Source organism: Triticum urartu, chromosome 1A (assembly GCF_056163025.1).
Source record: "Triticum urartu cultivar PI428250 chromosome 1A, HENAU_Tu73, whole genome shotgun sequence".
Taxonomy (NCBI): Eukaryota; Viridiplantae; Streptophyta; class Magnoliopsida; order Poales; family Poaceae; genus Triticum; species Triticum urartu.
Genome location: NC_141873.1, coordinates 242,361,648 through 242,379,826, shown reverse-complemented (window position 1 = coordinate 242,379,826; position 18,179 = coordinate 242,361,648). Strand labels below are relative to the sequence as shown.

General features: G+C 45.0%; 1 long non-coding RNA gene across 1 annotated transcript; it reads right to left on the bottom strand.

Moving 5' to 3' along the window:
- Positions 1-6,849: 6,849 nt before the first annotated feature.
- LOC125532815 (uncharacterized) lies at positions 6,850-9,277 on the bottom strand. Its single transcript, XR_015600275.1, has 3 exons — positions 8,977-9,277; positions 7,889-7,962; positions 6,850-7,123 (listed from the first exon to the last, which is right to left on the bottom strand). It is a non-coding gene; the product is annotated as an uncharacterized LOC125532815 (long non-coding RNA).
- Between the last annotated feature and the right edge of the window lie 8,902 nt (positions 9,278-18,179).

The following is an 18,179-nucleotide window of genomic DNA, read 5'->3' as shown; positions in this document are numbered from 1 at the left end:
TCCTCGCAACCTGACGTCTTAAAGGGGTTGTCAATCCCTTTCGGGTAGTGGTGTCTAGATTGGATCTGGTGGTTCTGGACTCTGCGACGGCTGGATGAATATTTCATCGACTCCCCTAGGGTTCTAGGATTTTTGGGTTATTTATAGAGCAAAGAGGCAGTCCGCCCTGTTGGGTTGTGCCCCCCTCAGGGCACCGCCAGGCGCAGCCAGGGCCTGTTGTGTTCCTTTTGGCCCATAAAAATTCTCTATAAAGTTTCGTGGCATTTGGACTCCATTTGATATTGATTTTCTGCGATGTAAAAAACACAGAAAAATAGGAACTGGCACTTGGCACTATGTCAATAGGTTAGTACCAAAAAATGATCTAAAATGACTATAAAATGGTTATAAAACATCCAAGATTGATAATATAATAGTATGGAACAATCAAAAAATATAGATACGTTGGAGACGTATCAAAGCTATAATCTACCTACTATCATTAGTCTTGGATCTATCCACTCATTTGCTACCATCAGTCTTGATTTCTGCATGCACCCCTTAGGCTTACAAAATCTAACTATTTTTTATCATGCATGTCAGTTATTGTACACAAACGTACTGAACATGTAGAGAAAAAGAGAAGACCGTTGCGTGGGAATATAGTGTCATGCAGACGCCGCTCCATGGTGGGCGAAGTGCCCCCCCCCCTCCCGCCATTCCGGATTGTATTCCAGAGGAAGATAACTGTTCAGATGGGGATTTAGAGGGAGTCGACCACTCCTATTTACCACCTGAGGTGTTTGCTCTAACCTGGCATGCTGATGTTGGTCATATCATGCATATGGCACCTCGCATTGCTTACATTATACATCTTATATGTCATCCGCTTCGTTTAGATTTTCTTTGTGTGAATGCTACCTGTTTGGTTTCTATATCATACTCCCACCATTCCTAAATATTTGTCTTCATAGAGATTTCAACAAGAGACTACATACGGAGCAAAATGAGTGAATCTACACTCTAAAATATGTCTATATACATCTGTATGTGGTAGTCCATTTGAAATCTCTAAAAATACAAATATTTAGGAACGGAGGGAGTATATGGGAATTATGCAATTGCATCTTCTTTAGCCAGGCATCATATACGTGAATCATGCAATGTCATCCTGTTTAGCTAGTCATCGTATATGTGAATTGTATCGTGCCATATTTTTTCATAATATATTCCATTTGTCAACAACGTTTATATATTCATCTACTCTTCCTGTGCATCAGCCATTTGAGTCGGTCATGGGAAAATCTGGAGTGAAAACAAGGTCTTCTGAGCAGTCAGTGCTACCTGTCGATGCATATTTCTTGCTGGTTACAGATAGCTCCTCAGAGGAGGATTCAGAGACAGATGACCAGTCATATCCCCCCCCCCCCCCGAGGTGCATGCTCTAATTTGGTAGGGTTATATTGCTCATATCATGCATATGGTATCTTGCATTGCCATGCCATCTGCTTAGATTATACATGCTTTGTGTGAATGCCTCATGTTTGCTTTCTATATCAGATATGTGAATTATGCAATGCCATGTTTTTAGCCAGTTATCATATATGTGAATTATGCACCGCCATGTAGTCAGGCATCATATATGTGAATTATCTCATGCCATCTTTTTTTCATTACGTATTCCATTTGTCGACAATATGTGTATATTGAACTGCTCTTCATGTGTATCAACCATTTGAGCCGGTTATGGAAAAATTAGAAGTGAAAACAAGGTCTTCAAAGCACACAATGGTACCTGTTGAAGCATATATCTCGATGGTTACAGGGAGCTCCTCAGAGGAGGATTCAGAGACAGATGACCAGTCATATATCCCACCTGAGGTGTATGCACTAAGTTGCAATGTTTATATTTCTCATATCATGCATATGGTGTCTAGCATTGCTTAGTTTAGACATCATATGCACAATATTGAATTCCATCTGCTTAGTTTATGATAGAGGCGAAGGTGTCCCGATGTTTCGATGAGATAGATATCGTTTTCTGTGGGAGTCGACTTTGACGATCTGACTACGATCATGCGAAGACGTCGTGCCTTAGCAATCGCTAAACCAACTTCCGAGGGTTATTGACCACGCCGGAGCACGATCAACCTGACCACGAGGGTTTGTTTCCTGTGAGCAAACGAAGAACAAGCAAAAATTGAGATTGCAATCTAGATATTGCGAACAAAGAGGAAAGTTTTATTAATGAAGGTGGGGTTCTGTGACGTCTTGGTCTGGTTGTTGGACACAAACAAAGTACGTGAAGTTGTAGCCATGGAGAACTTTTAATCTAAACAAAACCCAAAGTCTAAACGACGCCCTAAGGGCTGTATATATGGAGGAAGAGGGGGGAATTTCATGGCCCTTGGAGGAGGGGTGTGAAACCAACCCTAACTCTTATTTCCCCACACATACGGACTCTAAAAACAGCCTATACTTAAGTATTTCGAAAATACATGGGCCTGGCCCAATAATAAGGTGACGCAATACCTAGAATAGCCTCTGGATGAAATTTATGAAGTGGCATCTTGTATATTTCGTCCAAGGCTTCATGCACTCCTTATGGGGGCTTCAAAGTCCTAAAATCATCACTTGTAACTCCGTTCTGGATCCCCTTGCGCATTCCATCATCTCCATGCTTGGTCTTGCTCCAGTGTTCATCCCTCTTATCCATGCTAGGCCTTTCATTTGTAAGCAAAACAAATGTATCCAATTTAGGCAGCATCATATTCTCATGAACATCAGAATCATTACCAAGAAACGAAAAGTACCTGATAATTCAATTAGCGTGCGCGAGCTCTAGTAATTGGTCCAGTATGTATAGCAGCAGGGGCTGTGGGTGTAACAATGGTATTGATGTCCTCATCAGTTTAGAAATCATACATGCAAGTGCCGGCTGCTTAGTATATGAATCAATTATGTCAATTATATCATGCCATCCTGTATACTTAGACAACATGTATGTGAATTATTTCATCCCAGCCTATTTTAGAAAGACATCATATAGTTTTGTCACGTCATCCTGTTTAGATACTCATCATATGTTGAATTATGCCATTATATCCTATTAAGTTATCCATCATATATCTGAAACTGTGTCATGCTATCCTGTTTGGTTAGGCATCATATATGTGAAATTGTGTCATGTTGTCTTGTTTGGTTAGAAAAACATATATGTGAATTACCACATCTGTCTATCATATAATGTCTGTACGTTCAATTTCCTGTCTTGTTTATCAGCCATTTGAATTGGAGGGGGTGATGGCAGTATCTAAGGGAGCAAAAACCCGTTCTTCACAAAAGACAATGCTACCCGTCGATGCAGATAGAACCATGGTTGTACTGGCCCACAAACTAGCCCCACCACACATAATCGAGACTCTTCCAGATTGCACACTTACACCGTTGGGCAGATAACCAGCTACAACCCATCTAACCCCAACCCCAGCGGATAGTAACCCACTTCTGGTTGGCAAAGCACCATGTCCACCACAGAGTACCCCCACACGAGCAGTTTGTAAAGCAACTGCGGTGCCCAAAGAACGAAGACCACCACAGCGAACCCAAACTCCACGTTTAAAGCAGAAGAGCAACTATTCTCAGGTCAGATTTGGTAGCTATGGTCCATACTCCTTTGCTGTTGAATCACTGTATTTACTCATACCAACTACTTTCGAATTTCAAGGATCCAATTGAAACTCCAATGGCGCAACATGTATGTTTTGAACCTATTTCTTTAACTGGATTGCTATTCTAACTTCTTGCCCTATGTTGATTTCAGTTTCAGTTGTATAAACAGTTATGTTCTCATGTGATGCACATTACAAGTGTTGTCAATGTTGTGTAGTTTCTCACACTTATATTCTGTCTATGCTACTGTGTCTTAAAAATATATGAGTTGAACTATGTCTCCGTCTTGATTTGGCAACATAAACTAGAATGATATGGACAATACAGTGACCATAGTACATAGATATATGTTTGTTTCATGCTGTTATCCTATCCACCTTACTACTGAACCGGTTTACCAAAATGAGTTTAGTATCCTACATGATAAACCTGTGATGTGTCTGCTTGTTTCTCTTGTAGTATGTGAGCAGAATATTGGAGAAGAGCGCCCCACTATGCAATGGTAGAGAAAGTAATGCAGATAAGTTTCAAGATAGTGAGACAACCCTATTGGTCTCCAAGAAAGGTGATAAAAATGATCTTGTAGACAGTGAGAAACCCCACAGTCCTGCATTGATTTAGTGTTCGATTTACTGGCCAGTACCGCTGGCACAAGCTCTTTGAACTTGCTGCCTGAATCACTTCAGCTTCTTCAGTCTCAGCTACAAGCTGAAAGGCATCAGTTAGTTGTCTGCGGCACGATGCCGAAGGACTGAGGAAGTCCCTGCAGAATTCAGATGCATACTTTCTTGTGCAACAACAAGTGCTGGAGGATTTAAGCGCCAAACAAGAGAAAGTTAATAAGCTTGCTAAGCATCTTGCCAGCATCATGGGTACCCAGGATATTGTTTCTTGAGCTCTTCTGAAGTGGTTTCAGCTCTGGAATTGTTTTGCTGCGGCATTTATTTGCACTGGTCTCCAACTTTGACAATCAGTGTATATGATATGCTGCTTTGTTCCCTATATTTGCACTGGTGGCGAACTTTGATGCCTAGTGGATGTAATATGTGTAATAGTCGTGATAGCCTAGAGTAAGTTTCTTGCTTATTTATTTCCTTGTTGTCTTGTTTATTTGTTTGCGTGTAGTCAGTGCAGTTCTTTTTCCACGGTTTGCTAGTGGCCGCAATAACCTATTTTTAAAAACTAGGCCACAATAACCATGGGCTACATATTTACTGTAGCTACCATGGGCCTCCTACGGGCCGTAGAAACAATGGGCCTTCTACGGGCCGTAGCATCAAATGGGCCTTCTACGGGTCGTATGATCGATCAGCCAAACATGGGCCAACAACGGACCTCATTATGGACCTTAATCGGGCTAGAGTTGGAATCGTCCGTTCATGGGCAGACCATAACGGGCCGTCATTAATTGGTCGTATTTTACGATGCTATGAAAATGGCCTAACAGATTAACGGGCCACAAACGGGCCGACTGTAACCACAGGCTAAATTTGGCCCATAATCAGAAAAGGCCAGTAACAGGTCATAAGTAACCGAATGCTGGAAATGAGCCCAAGAATAAATGGGCCCTGAGAAGGGTGAAATATAACATGGGCTTGAAAAGGCCCATTGGAATAATGGGCCGTTAATGGGTATAAAGCGACGTATTGTTCATTACGGGGCAGTTTCAGCATGGGCCGTTAATGGGTCAAGAGTTACAAAGTGCATCATATGGGCCGAAAGATGTCATGGGCCAGACATGGGCCGGAAGTTACGACGGGCTGGAATCATATTGGACGGCCCAGATGACGCTACTGGGCCTAATTCTGGTAGGCCATAACGGGCCCTGAGTTAGCGGGCTGTAAATGGGCTATGTGCGAACAGGCCATTAACAGGCTTTCCATGGGCCGGCCCGCTATCTTTTGACCAAGTCAAACAGGCCGGCCTTTTCATAGGAATGGGCCTCTATTGGGCCGTGCCATGTGTCGATGTATCATTGGCGCATTCTGTCCAATGAGTGGATGGCATCTGTCCCAACGGTGAGCCGACATGTGTTTCCTCCAGCCAATGATAATTTTACACGTGGAAAATCCCCATTGGTCCTGGCTGTTAACGGGTTATCGGATCCAAACCGGAACCCGATAGCTTAACGGCGACCCATTACGGTGTATGCCATGTGTCGGTCACCCTTGACGAAAGCACTTCTATGACGCGCGACTTATGATCATGGAAGTGGACACTTCTGTGATGATAATTTTAATAATGTCATGAAACACTTCTACGACATCACAGGTATGACTATCTTGATTCTGTCATAAAATCGTCATGGATGTACATGCATGACAGAAAACGTGACCTACTGTGACAAACACGTATCATCACGGAAGTGTATTTTTTTGTAGTGTAGCTTGCTACGACTTGGGTTCATACGTTGAAGACCAACACGATCATTGATGAGTTACGTATGCCTGTCCCTGTAAGTTTGTGCACCTTGGGTTTACGACTTGTCATGTCGGCCCGGGTTCTCTATCATATGGATGCTAACGACACAATCATATATGTGAGCCAAAAGACGCAAACTGTCCCAGCCAAGGTAAGGCTGCAGCCATGGGGAATACTACGCGTGAGCCCGTAAAGTGATATGATGTGTTACATGCTAGACGGTGTGACTAAGGATCAGGGTCCGACAATTCCATGTTATTATATTATCTATTTTCGATGTTTTGTATGCATTAGCATGCTATTGTATATTATTTTCGAACTAATTATTAACCTAGAGCCGAGTGAAGTTTATGTTTTTCCCTTGTTTCTGACTTCTACAGAAAAGGAATATCAAACGGAGTCCAAACGGAATAAAACTTTACGATCACTTTTCTTGGACCAGAAGACACCCAGAGGACTTGGAGAGAGTGATAGAGGCGAAGGTGTCCCGATGCTTCGATGAGATGGTGGCTATCGTTTTCGGTAGGAGTCGACCTTGACGATCCGACTACGAACGTGCGAGACGACATGCCTTAGCAATCGCTAAACCAACTTCCGAGGGTTATTGACCACGCCGGAGCACGATCAACCTGACCACGAGGGTCTGTTTCCTGCAAGCAAATGAAGAACAAGCATGTGACGCCCTCGATTCAATAGTACACTAATCATACACGCAAATGTGTACGATCAAGATCAAGGACTCACGGGAAAATATCACAACACAACTCTAGACACAAATTAAAATAATACAAGCTTTATATTACAAGCCAGGGGCCTCGAGGGCTCGAATACACAAGAGTCAGCGGAAGCAACAATATCTGAGTACAGACATAAGTTAGACAAGATTGCCATAAAAAGGCCAGCACAAAAGCAACAATGATCGAAAAGGCAAGGCCTCCTGCCTGGGAGCCTCCTAACTGCTCCTAGTCGTCTGCGGTCTTCACGTAGTAGTAGGCATCCTCCGGGTAGTAGTAGTCATCAGTGGCGTCGTCTGGCTCATGGGATCCGTCATCTGGTCGCAACAATCGGATATGGGGGAAAAGAAGTAGCAAAGCAACCGTGAGTACTCATCCAAAGTACTCGCAAGACTTACGTTAGATCTAAACTAAATATGCATCTGTATCAAAGGAATAGGTTGTATGTGTGGACTAGACTGCAGAATGCCAGAAGGGAAGGGGAAAGCCTAGCCTATCAAAGACTAGCATCTTCTGGAAACCACCATCTTGCAGCAACAGGAGGGAGTAGAGTAGCATAAAGTAAAGTAGTAGAAGTGTTATCAACCTCGGCTAGAGATCCTTTCTCGACTCCCTGCGAGAAAGCAATCCCAGAGCCATACTATCCATTTCTCATCACACACCGTTTCTCACAACCACTTCTCATCTCAAGTATTCAGTTCTAGTTGTATCGATCGGGATACAACTCCAAGTGTCTGTTACCGTACGACAGACTACCGATAGATGTTTTCTTCCCTGCAGGGGTGCACCAACTTACCCACAACTAGGGGGATGATGTGCGGTGTCGGGGTCTGGACGTCGATCACGTTGATCGAGTCATCGAACATAAAACGGGGCAACTGGGACAAGGTGGGGTCACTGATGGATCACTAACCAACCTATACTAAGCAGTTTAGGATAAGCAGGTAAGGTATGAAAGCAGGTAACAACAACAGGCTATGCATCAGAGTAGGATCATACAAAAAACAGTAGCAGGTCTAATGCAAGCATGAGAGGGAAAGAAATGGGCGATATCAGAATGCTCAAGGTGGGGGGTTGCTTGCCTGGTTGCTCTGGCAAGGAGGGGGGTCGTCGTCGACGTAGCCGATCATAGGGGCATCAGCAGCGGTCTCGGAGTCTACCGGAGAGAAGATGGGGAAGAAACAGTAAATACACGCAAACATATGCATAACAAGACAATAAGCGGTGCTACAGGTGTTCTAACGCGGCACTAGGAGATACTGACGAAGGGGGAAACATCCGAGAAGGTTTTCCCAGTTCCGGACGTCTGTCAGACAGATGAATCGGAGGGGAAAAGTTCAACGTTCGTTATGCTTGGGACGTGTGATAGACGAATGGAGGGCGTATTTGGATTCGTCTCGTCCTTCTGACCAACTTTCATGTGCAAAGTATTGTAATCCGAGGCACGGTTTATTTTATATGAATTTCTAAAGTTTTAAATCAATTTTCCGAAATTTTCAGGAATTTTTGTATTTAACTTAAACCGAATTAACCTAGTCAAATTGACTAGTCAAAGAGGCATGTGTGGCCCATGTGTCATAGACCCTTTTCCTAAACAAATAAATAAAACAAACCTAAATAATAGGGGCCACATGTCATATGTACATAGACTAATATAACCAATAACAGCATCTAGTCTAAACATAGCACAGGCTAGCCCCATCGGCCATGGCCAAGCCGGCCACTAGTGTGCATTGGGCACGCGTGCATTAGAGTGCACAGCGGCCAGGCCTTCAGCGGCATCAGCAAGCAGTAGTAGAGAACAACAGCGGCAAGGATTAGAAGCAGTAGCTGGGATTAGCAACTGCGGCGGCATGAGCAGCAGCAAAGCAGCAGGCGCGCGCGCAGCAAGGGGTGAGGACCGAACGCAGCAGCAGCTCAGCCAGCAACAGGCGGGCGCAGCAGGGGAGCGCGGCGACGAACGGATGCGGACACGCGCGGCGCACGGGGCCTGGGTGGCCAAGGTAGCAGGCGTTTGACAGCGGGCAGGCGAGCGTGCGTGCGGTGAGGTGCAGGGGCGCAGGTGGCCAAGAGCGGCCAGCATAGCTTCGGACATGGCGGGTGCCAGCTCGCGGGGCGGCGCTAAGGCGTGGATTCGACGGGGGGAAGGGGGAACCGAAGCAGAGCTCACCGAGGAGCTCAAGGGTGGCTCGTTGACAGCTTAGGAGCGGCAGACAGTGGTGAAATCGGCGATGGCGTTGAGGCGGCCGGAGGTTGAAGACGAAGTCGATCCCGACGACGTAGGGGCTCCGAGCTCGGGGAAGTGGACGCAGTCGGCGTAGGCGGCTGTGAGGAAGCTCCCGGACGCGGGCGAACGAAGGGCGGCGGCCGGTGGCCACGCGCACGGCGAGGCCATGGCGATGGCTGCGTTCGGGTGAGGGAAGGGGATCTAGGGCAGGGCGTGGGGACGAGTGGATGAGGGCGCGGCGCGGGGGGGGGGGGGGGGGGGGAAGGGTCGTCCTTATCCCAGCGCTGCTGCGGTGTGGGCGGCGACCGAGGGGAAATGAGCTGGCCTGGCTGGGCCTCCAGTGGTGGGTGGGGGGGGGGGGGGGGCCTCCTTTTTTTCTATTTTGCTTTTGGTTTTTCTTTAAAACTTTTTTGTTTTCATTTTAAAACCAAAAAAATAGTTTTACAAATTATAAAACTTACGCCTAAAATATTAGTATAATTTAGGCTATTGCCATATTAAGTTGAACATTTTAAATAAAATAGTTTAGTATTTTTTTACAAATTAGAAAGGCGGTGAAATTATTGATTAGGCCATTGTTTTATTTAGTTTAGGGCAGTTAAACACCTTATAAAAAGGTTGGTTCACCGCCAATATTAACGAATGATTATTTGCCACACGAAGAACATTTTAGATTTCATGTTTGTGAAATTTTAAATTTCACTTAGTAATTGAATTTGAATTCAAGTGGAATTTGAAAAGAAATAGGATCAAAGATGATCATGCATTGTTTAGCAAAAAGATTAGATTAATCCCAGGGGTTACTGTAGCATGATACTCGGGGTGTTACAAATCTCCTCCACTACAAAAAATCTCGTCCCGAGATTTAAGAGGTGGAGTAAGGGGAAAAGACTCAGGAAGGACGAAGCTCAACACAAGATAGCTACCCGGGGACTATCTCAGTGAACGTGGCAAAGAGGCATCTCTCAAGTTGAAATTCAAGAAAGTCATCGAGAGCAAGGTAAGAAGGTGCAATAAGAAGCTTCAATCGGGTAGGCAATCGCTTGTTGCCTGAAACAAGGGGTGAAAGGGGTTCAGAGCATCGAGGATAAGTATGGCGTCTGATACCAGAATAGATCAATAGGAATGTGGCTCATGAATTACATATGAAGTCAAGCGCAAGGAATAACTTTGGCAACAGGGGTGTACAAGAGAGTCAGGTTTCGATCACGTGGAACTGTGGGTTATGGGCCCATCATGTGGGTTAAAATTAGTGAAGGTGTTGACATCTTGCATGGTCATGATAGCAAGATATGTCAGGGAATAGTCTGTCAATTATGTCGGCAACAATATCGGTACCAAGGGCGAGGGACGAAGAGAACCATTTTCCTGGTCGTTGAACGAGGCGGACCAATCGGCAAGGTTCGCATCCATCGGTGGTTACCGGAATGTCATCAACAATAATAACAGGGTCACACTAACAGAGTTGTAAAGCGAGGTATTCCCATAAGCAAGGAATTGTTTCTGCTTATAACATAAATAGATCACAAGAAAGGTTAAGCAAACCAAAGGAAAGGAAAATGTGTTTTTAGACAAGATTTAGGAGTGAATCTTTCCCAAGGAAAAGTAGAGCATGATATACATGTTAGATCAACAAGTACATCACCATTTGGATAAAAGGGCAAAGGAATTCATGATGTTATCAATACAACGGTGTTTGGATAATAGAGCAAGAAACATTTGGCAATGCACTTCCAATGTTCTTGTTGTTGTTCGGCGTACCACAGTCATGCTTCGAGGTAACATTAACATGGTGTTTCAAGCAAGATTGAATCTGAAGGTCACAAGAAGTACAAAGGAACAATTCCAAGAATGTCAAGGAATGTAAAATATAACCAAAACATGACCAAGTCTGTATTGGCAGGAAGTCAAGGTTTGTGTCGATGACAACACGAATCATCGATGGGCAAGGATGGTATTTCTCCTTAAGATTTCGATTGATATCTTAGAACAAGGCAGTATATTGATGGTGATCACGACAACTTTTGTCCAGAGGCTTTATGAAGATGCCATCAAGCAGCAACGACATCAAGCAAAAGGAATGATGAAGCAAAGGCTATTGGAACCATGGATACGACACAAGCTCAGATTCAAGCTTGTTGTTCAAGGTGGAAAGATAAGATGAGGAAGATCGACGTAAGCTTCACTCATCGTCGAAAAGTTGTGCTCCGGGAATAAGGACCATGTAGCACAGTGAAGATTTGACACGATAAAAAAAATATAGCCAACCAGGCTAGGAATGATGTGATGGGGTATAAAACTTCCCAGTATCAAGTACTAGGTGTAATGCCGGAAGGTAAATCAGAGTAGAAGTTGGACGGGGGAAATGATTTGCAGAGGATAAGTATTTTAACTTATCCGGTAAATGGAATCAAGGAGGAAATATGGTCGGAACCATGATTGCAAAGGATCAATTCATAGATACAAGATGAGCTTGTACCAAAGAAATAATTATTTTTATGAGCAGCTCCCATGATTAGTTCTACATCGGGTCCATGGGCATGAACGCAAGGGTTCAAGGTCGACTCCCACTTCTTCAATGCATAACCTTTCATTCACTCCTCGTTTTCGAAGAAATCGTAGTGCTGAAGATTTATCTAGTGAAGCACCCGAAGAGTATGACTCGTATAACTTTCGAGTTCACACGAATTAGGAAAAGCATAGGTTCAACCCATCGGGACATTTTCACGAAGCTATACAACACAATAACAGGAGCGATGGGTACACGCTCGAAATCAAAGGGTTGGCAATATGGAGTAGATGATTTAAAATATGAAGGAGTTGCCAGATAGTAATCCACCAAAAGATCAGGTGGTCCGCAAAGGATCTGTTGTGAATATCGGTACTCAACCAGAAGAAGAGGGGATGCAAAGGAATCGGTTTATGGAAACATCTGAATAAGCCGAAGCTTGAATACAAAGGGTTTATGATCCCACAATTAGGGGATCAGAGGCAGGGGCTCTGATAAAGAAATGAGTATGTTGAATAGAACTAGATGGCCAATCAATCCAGGATTGATTTACCGAGAACCATCTGATATCCAGAATGATGTCTGAGCCAGAAAGATGAATTCTAGTAATCGACGGGCGATAGGGATTATTCTTATTAATATTCAATCAATAGACTCGGAATGACAATGACAAGGAATGCTAATGAATATTGCGATACATATGGATGTATCCATAAAGCAGGCTCACAAGACTTTCAGGAACAATAGGCTGCAGAGGATTTTGAAAGATCAGATAGCCTTTTCAGGTATTTTGGAAAGAAAATGAACAACTGGGGATGAACGAACCTCGGTTAAGTGAATTATCCGCTGTTCAAAAAAAAGCTGCAAAGCAGAAGGCACAAAGGATTCTCGAAACAATGGAGAGTACTAGTGGTATCTTGGAATAATAGGAGAAACTAGGGATGAAGGTACAAGCGGAAAGGATGTTATTCAGGGGGATTATCGGTGGTCGGGAACTGCAAGGTAGTTGGCACAGGGTCTCGAGAAACATCGAGGAGTATCCGCAGAATCTTCTGGCAAAGCAAGCGATCATCGATAATGTCAGGGCTCTCCGGGAGGAAGTGGGTACTAGAACCTATGTCAGAGTTAGTAAAATGTTTCACCCGAATAGACGAGAGATCAGAGTCCCAGAGTATAGACGAGGAATAAAAGATCCTAATACCACCCAATGGCGACGTGGGCTCGTAAGACACACAGCCATGTTAGTAAATCAGGTTTTTCAGTGACTAGACTCAACTTCGGCCAAGGAGTTGGAAAGGGGGATCCTACAGGCAGTCGGCTCTGATACCAACTTGTGACGCCCTCGATTCAATAGTACACTAATCATACACACGAATGTGTACGATCAAGATCAAGGACTCACGGGAAGATATCACAACACAACTCTAGACACAAGTTAAAATAATACAAGCTTTATATTACAAGCCAGGGGCCTCGAGGGCTCGAATACATAAGCTCGAATACACAAGAGTTAGCGGGAGCAACAATATCTGAGTACAGACATAAGTTAGACAAGATTGCCTTAAGAAGGCTAGCACAAAAGCAACAATGATCGAAAAGGCAAGGCCTCCTGCCTGGGAACCTCCTAACTGCTCCTAGTCGTCTGCGGTCTTCACGTAGTAGTAGGCATCCTCCGGGTAGTAGTAGTCCTTAGTGGCGTCGTCTGGCTCATGGGATCCGTCATCTGGTCGCAACAATCGGGTATGGGGGAAAAGAAGTAGCAAAGCAACCGTGAGTACTCATCCAAAGTACTTGCAAGACCTACATAAGATCTAAACTAAGTATGCATCTGTATCAAAGGAATGGGTTGTATCTATGGACTAAACTGCAGAATGCCAGAAGGGAAGGGGAAAGCCTAGCCTATCGAAGACTAGCATCTTCTGGAAACCACCATCTTGCAGTAATAGGAGGGAGTAGAGTAGCATAAAGTAAAGTAGTAGAAGTGTTATCAACCTCGGCCAGAGATCCTTTCTTGACTCCCTGCGAGAAAGCAATCCCAGAGCCATACTATCCATTTCTCATCACACACCGTTTCTCATAACCACTTCTCATCTCAAGTATTCAGTTCTAGTTGTATCGATCGGGATACAACTCCAAGTGTCTGTTACCGTAGGACAGGCTACCGATAGATGTTTTCTTCCCTGCAGGGGTGCACCAACTTACCCACCACGCTCGATTAACTCCGGCCGGACACACTTTCCTGGGTCATGCCCGGCCTCGGCCAAACAATACGTCGCAACCCAACCTAAGCATAATAGAGAGGCCAGCACGCCAGACTAAACCTATGCCCCCAGGGGTCATGGGCCATCTCCCCGGGAACTCCTGCACGTTGCGTACGCGGCCGGTGAGTAGACCTAGCTACCTCCTTCAACAAGGCAGGAGCTTACGCAGTCCATCCCGGCGCGCGCCGCTCAGTCGCTGACGTCTATTAAGCTTCGGCTGATGTATACAACGCAGAACGCCCATACTATGCCCACGTGATGGTTAGTGCTATCAGGCCAGAGGCCCCTCGGATCAAATATCCAAACCGTAGTGGATTAGGAGCACGCGGTAACGAGCAGAGACTCACGATCGATGTGACCCCGTCTGATAGAGGCAAAGGTGTCCCGATGTTTCGATGAGATGGTGGCTATCGTTTTCTGTGGGAGTCGACCTTGACGATCCGACTACGAACGTGCGCGACGTCGCGCCTTAGCAATCGCTAAACCAACTTCCGAGGGGTTATTGACTACGCCGGAGCACGATCAACCTGACCACGAGGGCCTGTTTCCTGCGAGCAAACGAAGAACAAGCAAGAAACTGAGATTGCAATCTGGATATTGCGAATATAAGATGAAAGCTTTATTGATCAAGGTGGGGTTCTGTGACGTCTTGGTCTGGTCGTTGGACACAAACGAAGTACGAGAAGTTGCAGCTATGGCGATCTTTTAATCTAAACAAAACCCAAAGTCTAAACGACGCCCTAAGGGCTGTATATATGGAGGAATAGAGGGGAATTTCGTGGCCCTTAAGGGTGGGGTCCGAAACCAACCCTAACTCTTGTTTCCCCACACATACGGACTCTAAAAATAGCCTATACTTAAGTATTTCAAAATTACATGGGCCTGGCCCATTAATAAGGTGACGCAGCACCTAGAATAGCCTATGGACGAATATTATGAAGTGGCATCTTGTATATTTCGTCCATGGCTTCATGCACTCCTTATGGCGGCTTCAAAGTCCTGAAATCATCACTTGTAACTCCGTTCTTGATCCCCTTGCGCATGCCATCAACTCCATGCGTGGTCTTGCTCCAATGTTCATCCTTCTCCAAGCTAGGCCCTTCATTTGAAAGCAAAACAAATGTATCCAATTTAGGCAGCATCATAATCTCATGAACATTAGAATCATTACCAAGAAACGAAAGTACCTGGTAATTTAATTGGCGTGCGCGAGCTCTAGTAATTGGTCCAGTATATGTAATAGTAGGGGCTGTGGGTGTAACAATGGTATTGAGGTCCTCACCACCGTCGCCCCATCTCGAGTACTTGCGGCAAGGGCAAAGAATTCCCGGCCACGCCTCGTAAGTATCTCGCGAGCACCTTCCAGGTCAACCCGACTCCACATCACTCGCTATTAAGCTCGCGCGGGTACCCCTCAGGGCCGACCCGTCTTTAGTAACATGGCTCAATGTAAAGTCATAGTAACCATGGTAACTGTGTGTCTAACACCAAAGGGAAAACCCGAGGAATCACCCGGTGAATTCCACTCGATGTAATCATCAAGGTGAACGTAAGAGGATTCACCCTCGAGGTTCACACTTGAGGGGTTGCACGACAGAGCCGTATCGGAAGTAGTTAAGGAGGAAATCACCCTCGATGATCACGACCGAATAGCTACACTACAGAGATCTCATCAGGAGTGATGTATGAGGTTCACCCTCGGCACTCGATAGTAACTCTGTAGTGTCGTACAACTAGGGGGTGATGTGCGATGTTGGGGCCTGGACGTCGATCACGTTGATCAAGTCATCGAACATAAAGCGGGGCAACTGGGACAAGGTGGGGGTCACTGATGGATCACTAACCAACCTATACTAAGCAGTTTAGGATAAGCAGGTAAGGTATGAAAGCAGGTAACAACAACAGGCTATGCATCAGAGTAGGATCATACAGAAAATAGTAGCAGGTCTAATGCAAGCTTGAGAGGGAAAGAAATGGGCGATATCAGAATGCTCAAGGGGGGGGGTTGCTTTCCTGGTTGCTCTGGCAAGGAGGGGGGTTGTCGTTGATGTAGCCGATCATAGGGGCATCAGCAGCGGTCTCGGAGTCTACCGGAGAGAAGAGGGGGAAGAAATAGTAAATACACGCAAACATATGCATAACAAGACAATAAGCGGTGCTACAGGTGTTCTAACGCGACACTAGGAGATACCGACGAAGGGGGAAACATCCGAGAAGGTTTTCCCGGTTCCGGACATCTGTCAGACAGATGAACAGGAGGGGATAAGTTCAACGCTCGTTATGCTTGGGACGTGTGATAGACGAACGGAGGGCGTATTCGGATTCGTCTCGTCGTTCTGACCAACTTTCATGTACAAAGTATTTTAATCCGAGGCACGGTTTATTTTATATGAATTTCTAAAATTTTAAATCATTTTTCCGAAATTTTCAGGAATGTTTGTATTTAACTTAAACCGAATTGACCTAGTCAAATTGACTAGTCAAAGAGGCATGTGTGGCCCATGTGTCATAGACCCTTTTCCTAAACAAATAAATAAAACAAACCTAAATAATAGGAGCCACATGTCATATGTACATAGACTAATCTATACATAGACTAATATAACCAATAATAGCATCTAGTCTAAACATAGCACAGGCTCGCCCCATCGGCCATGGAAGCGGATCCTCTAACATCCTGAAGGGATGTCACGTAAGCTACACTAACCGTGACATCCCTTCTTCGCATCCATACGGTTAAGCCAAAAATGATTATAATTAATTTGCAAATTACAAATGTATTGTATACATTTACAAAAATTACATACAGACAAAATTATGGTGCAATAAAATTATTTTTTTGATTTTTTTGTACATGCTACAGTAAATCCACACAGTGATTGCTACAGTATTTCATTGTAGCTCGTGACATCTCTTCTTCATTTTACATACACATGTCACTGTAGCTTCGTGACATTCCTTTAGGATGGAAGATGACCCACTTCCATCGGCCATGGCCAAGCCGGCCACTAGTGTGCATTGGGCACGCGTGCATTAGAGTGCACAGTGGCCAGGCCTTCAGCGGCATCAGCAAGCAGTAGTAGAGAACAACAGCGGCAAGGATTAGAAGCAGTAGCTGGGATTAGCAACTATGGCGGCATGAGCAGCAGCAAAGCAGCAGGCGCGCGCGCAGCAAGGGGTGAGGACCGAACGCAGCAGCAGCTCAGCCAGCAACAGGCGGGTGCAGCAGGGGAGCGCGGCGACGAACGGATGCGGACACGCGCGGCGCACAGGGCGTGGGTGGCCAAGGTAGCAGGCGTTTGACAGCGGGCAGGCGAGCGTGCGTGCGGTGAGGTGCAGGGGCGCAGGTGGCCAAGAGCGGCCAGCATAGCTTCGGACATGGCGGGTGCCAGCTCGCGGGGCGACGCTAAGGCGTGGATTCGACGGGGGGAAGGGGGAACCGAAGCAGAGCTCACCGAGGAGCTCAAGGGTGGCTCGTTGACAGCTTAGGAGCGGCAGACAGTGGTGAAATCTGAAGGAAATATGCCCTAGAGGCAATAATAAAGTTATTATTTATTTCCTTATATCATGATAAATGTTTATTATTCATGCTAGAATTGTATTAACCGGAAACATAATACATGTGTGAATACATAGACAAACAGAGTGTCACTAGTATGCCTCTACTTGACTAGCTCGTTAATCAAAGATGGTTATGTTTCCTAACCATGAACAATGAGTTGTTATTTGATTAACGAGATCACATCATTGAGAGAATGATCTGATTGACATGACCCATTCCATTAGCTTAGCACCAGATCGTTTAGTATGTTGCTATTGCTTTCTTCATGACTTATACATGTTCCTATAACTATGAGATTATGCAACTCCCGTTTACCGGAGGAACACTTTGGGTACTACCAAACGTCACAACGTAAATGGGTGATTATAAAGGAGTACTGCAGGTGTCTCCAAAGGTACATGTTGGGTTGGCGTATTTCGAGATTAGGTTTTGTCACTCCGATTGTCGGAGAGGTATCTCTGGGCCCTCTCGGTAATGCACATCACTTAAGCCTTGCAAGCATTGCAACTAAATGAGTTAGTTGCGGGATGATGTATTATAGAACGAGTAAAGAGACTTGCCGGCAACGAGATTGAACTAGGTATTGGAATACCGACGATCGAATCTCGGGCAAGTAACATACCGATGACAAAGGGAACGACATATGTTGTTATGCAGTCTGACCGATAAAGATCTTCGTAGAATATGTAGGAACCAATATGGGCATCCAGGTCCCGCTATTGGTTATTGACCGGAGACATGTCTCGGTCATGTCTACATTGTTCTCGAACCCGTAGGGTCCGCACGCTTAAGGTTACGATGACAGTTATATTAT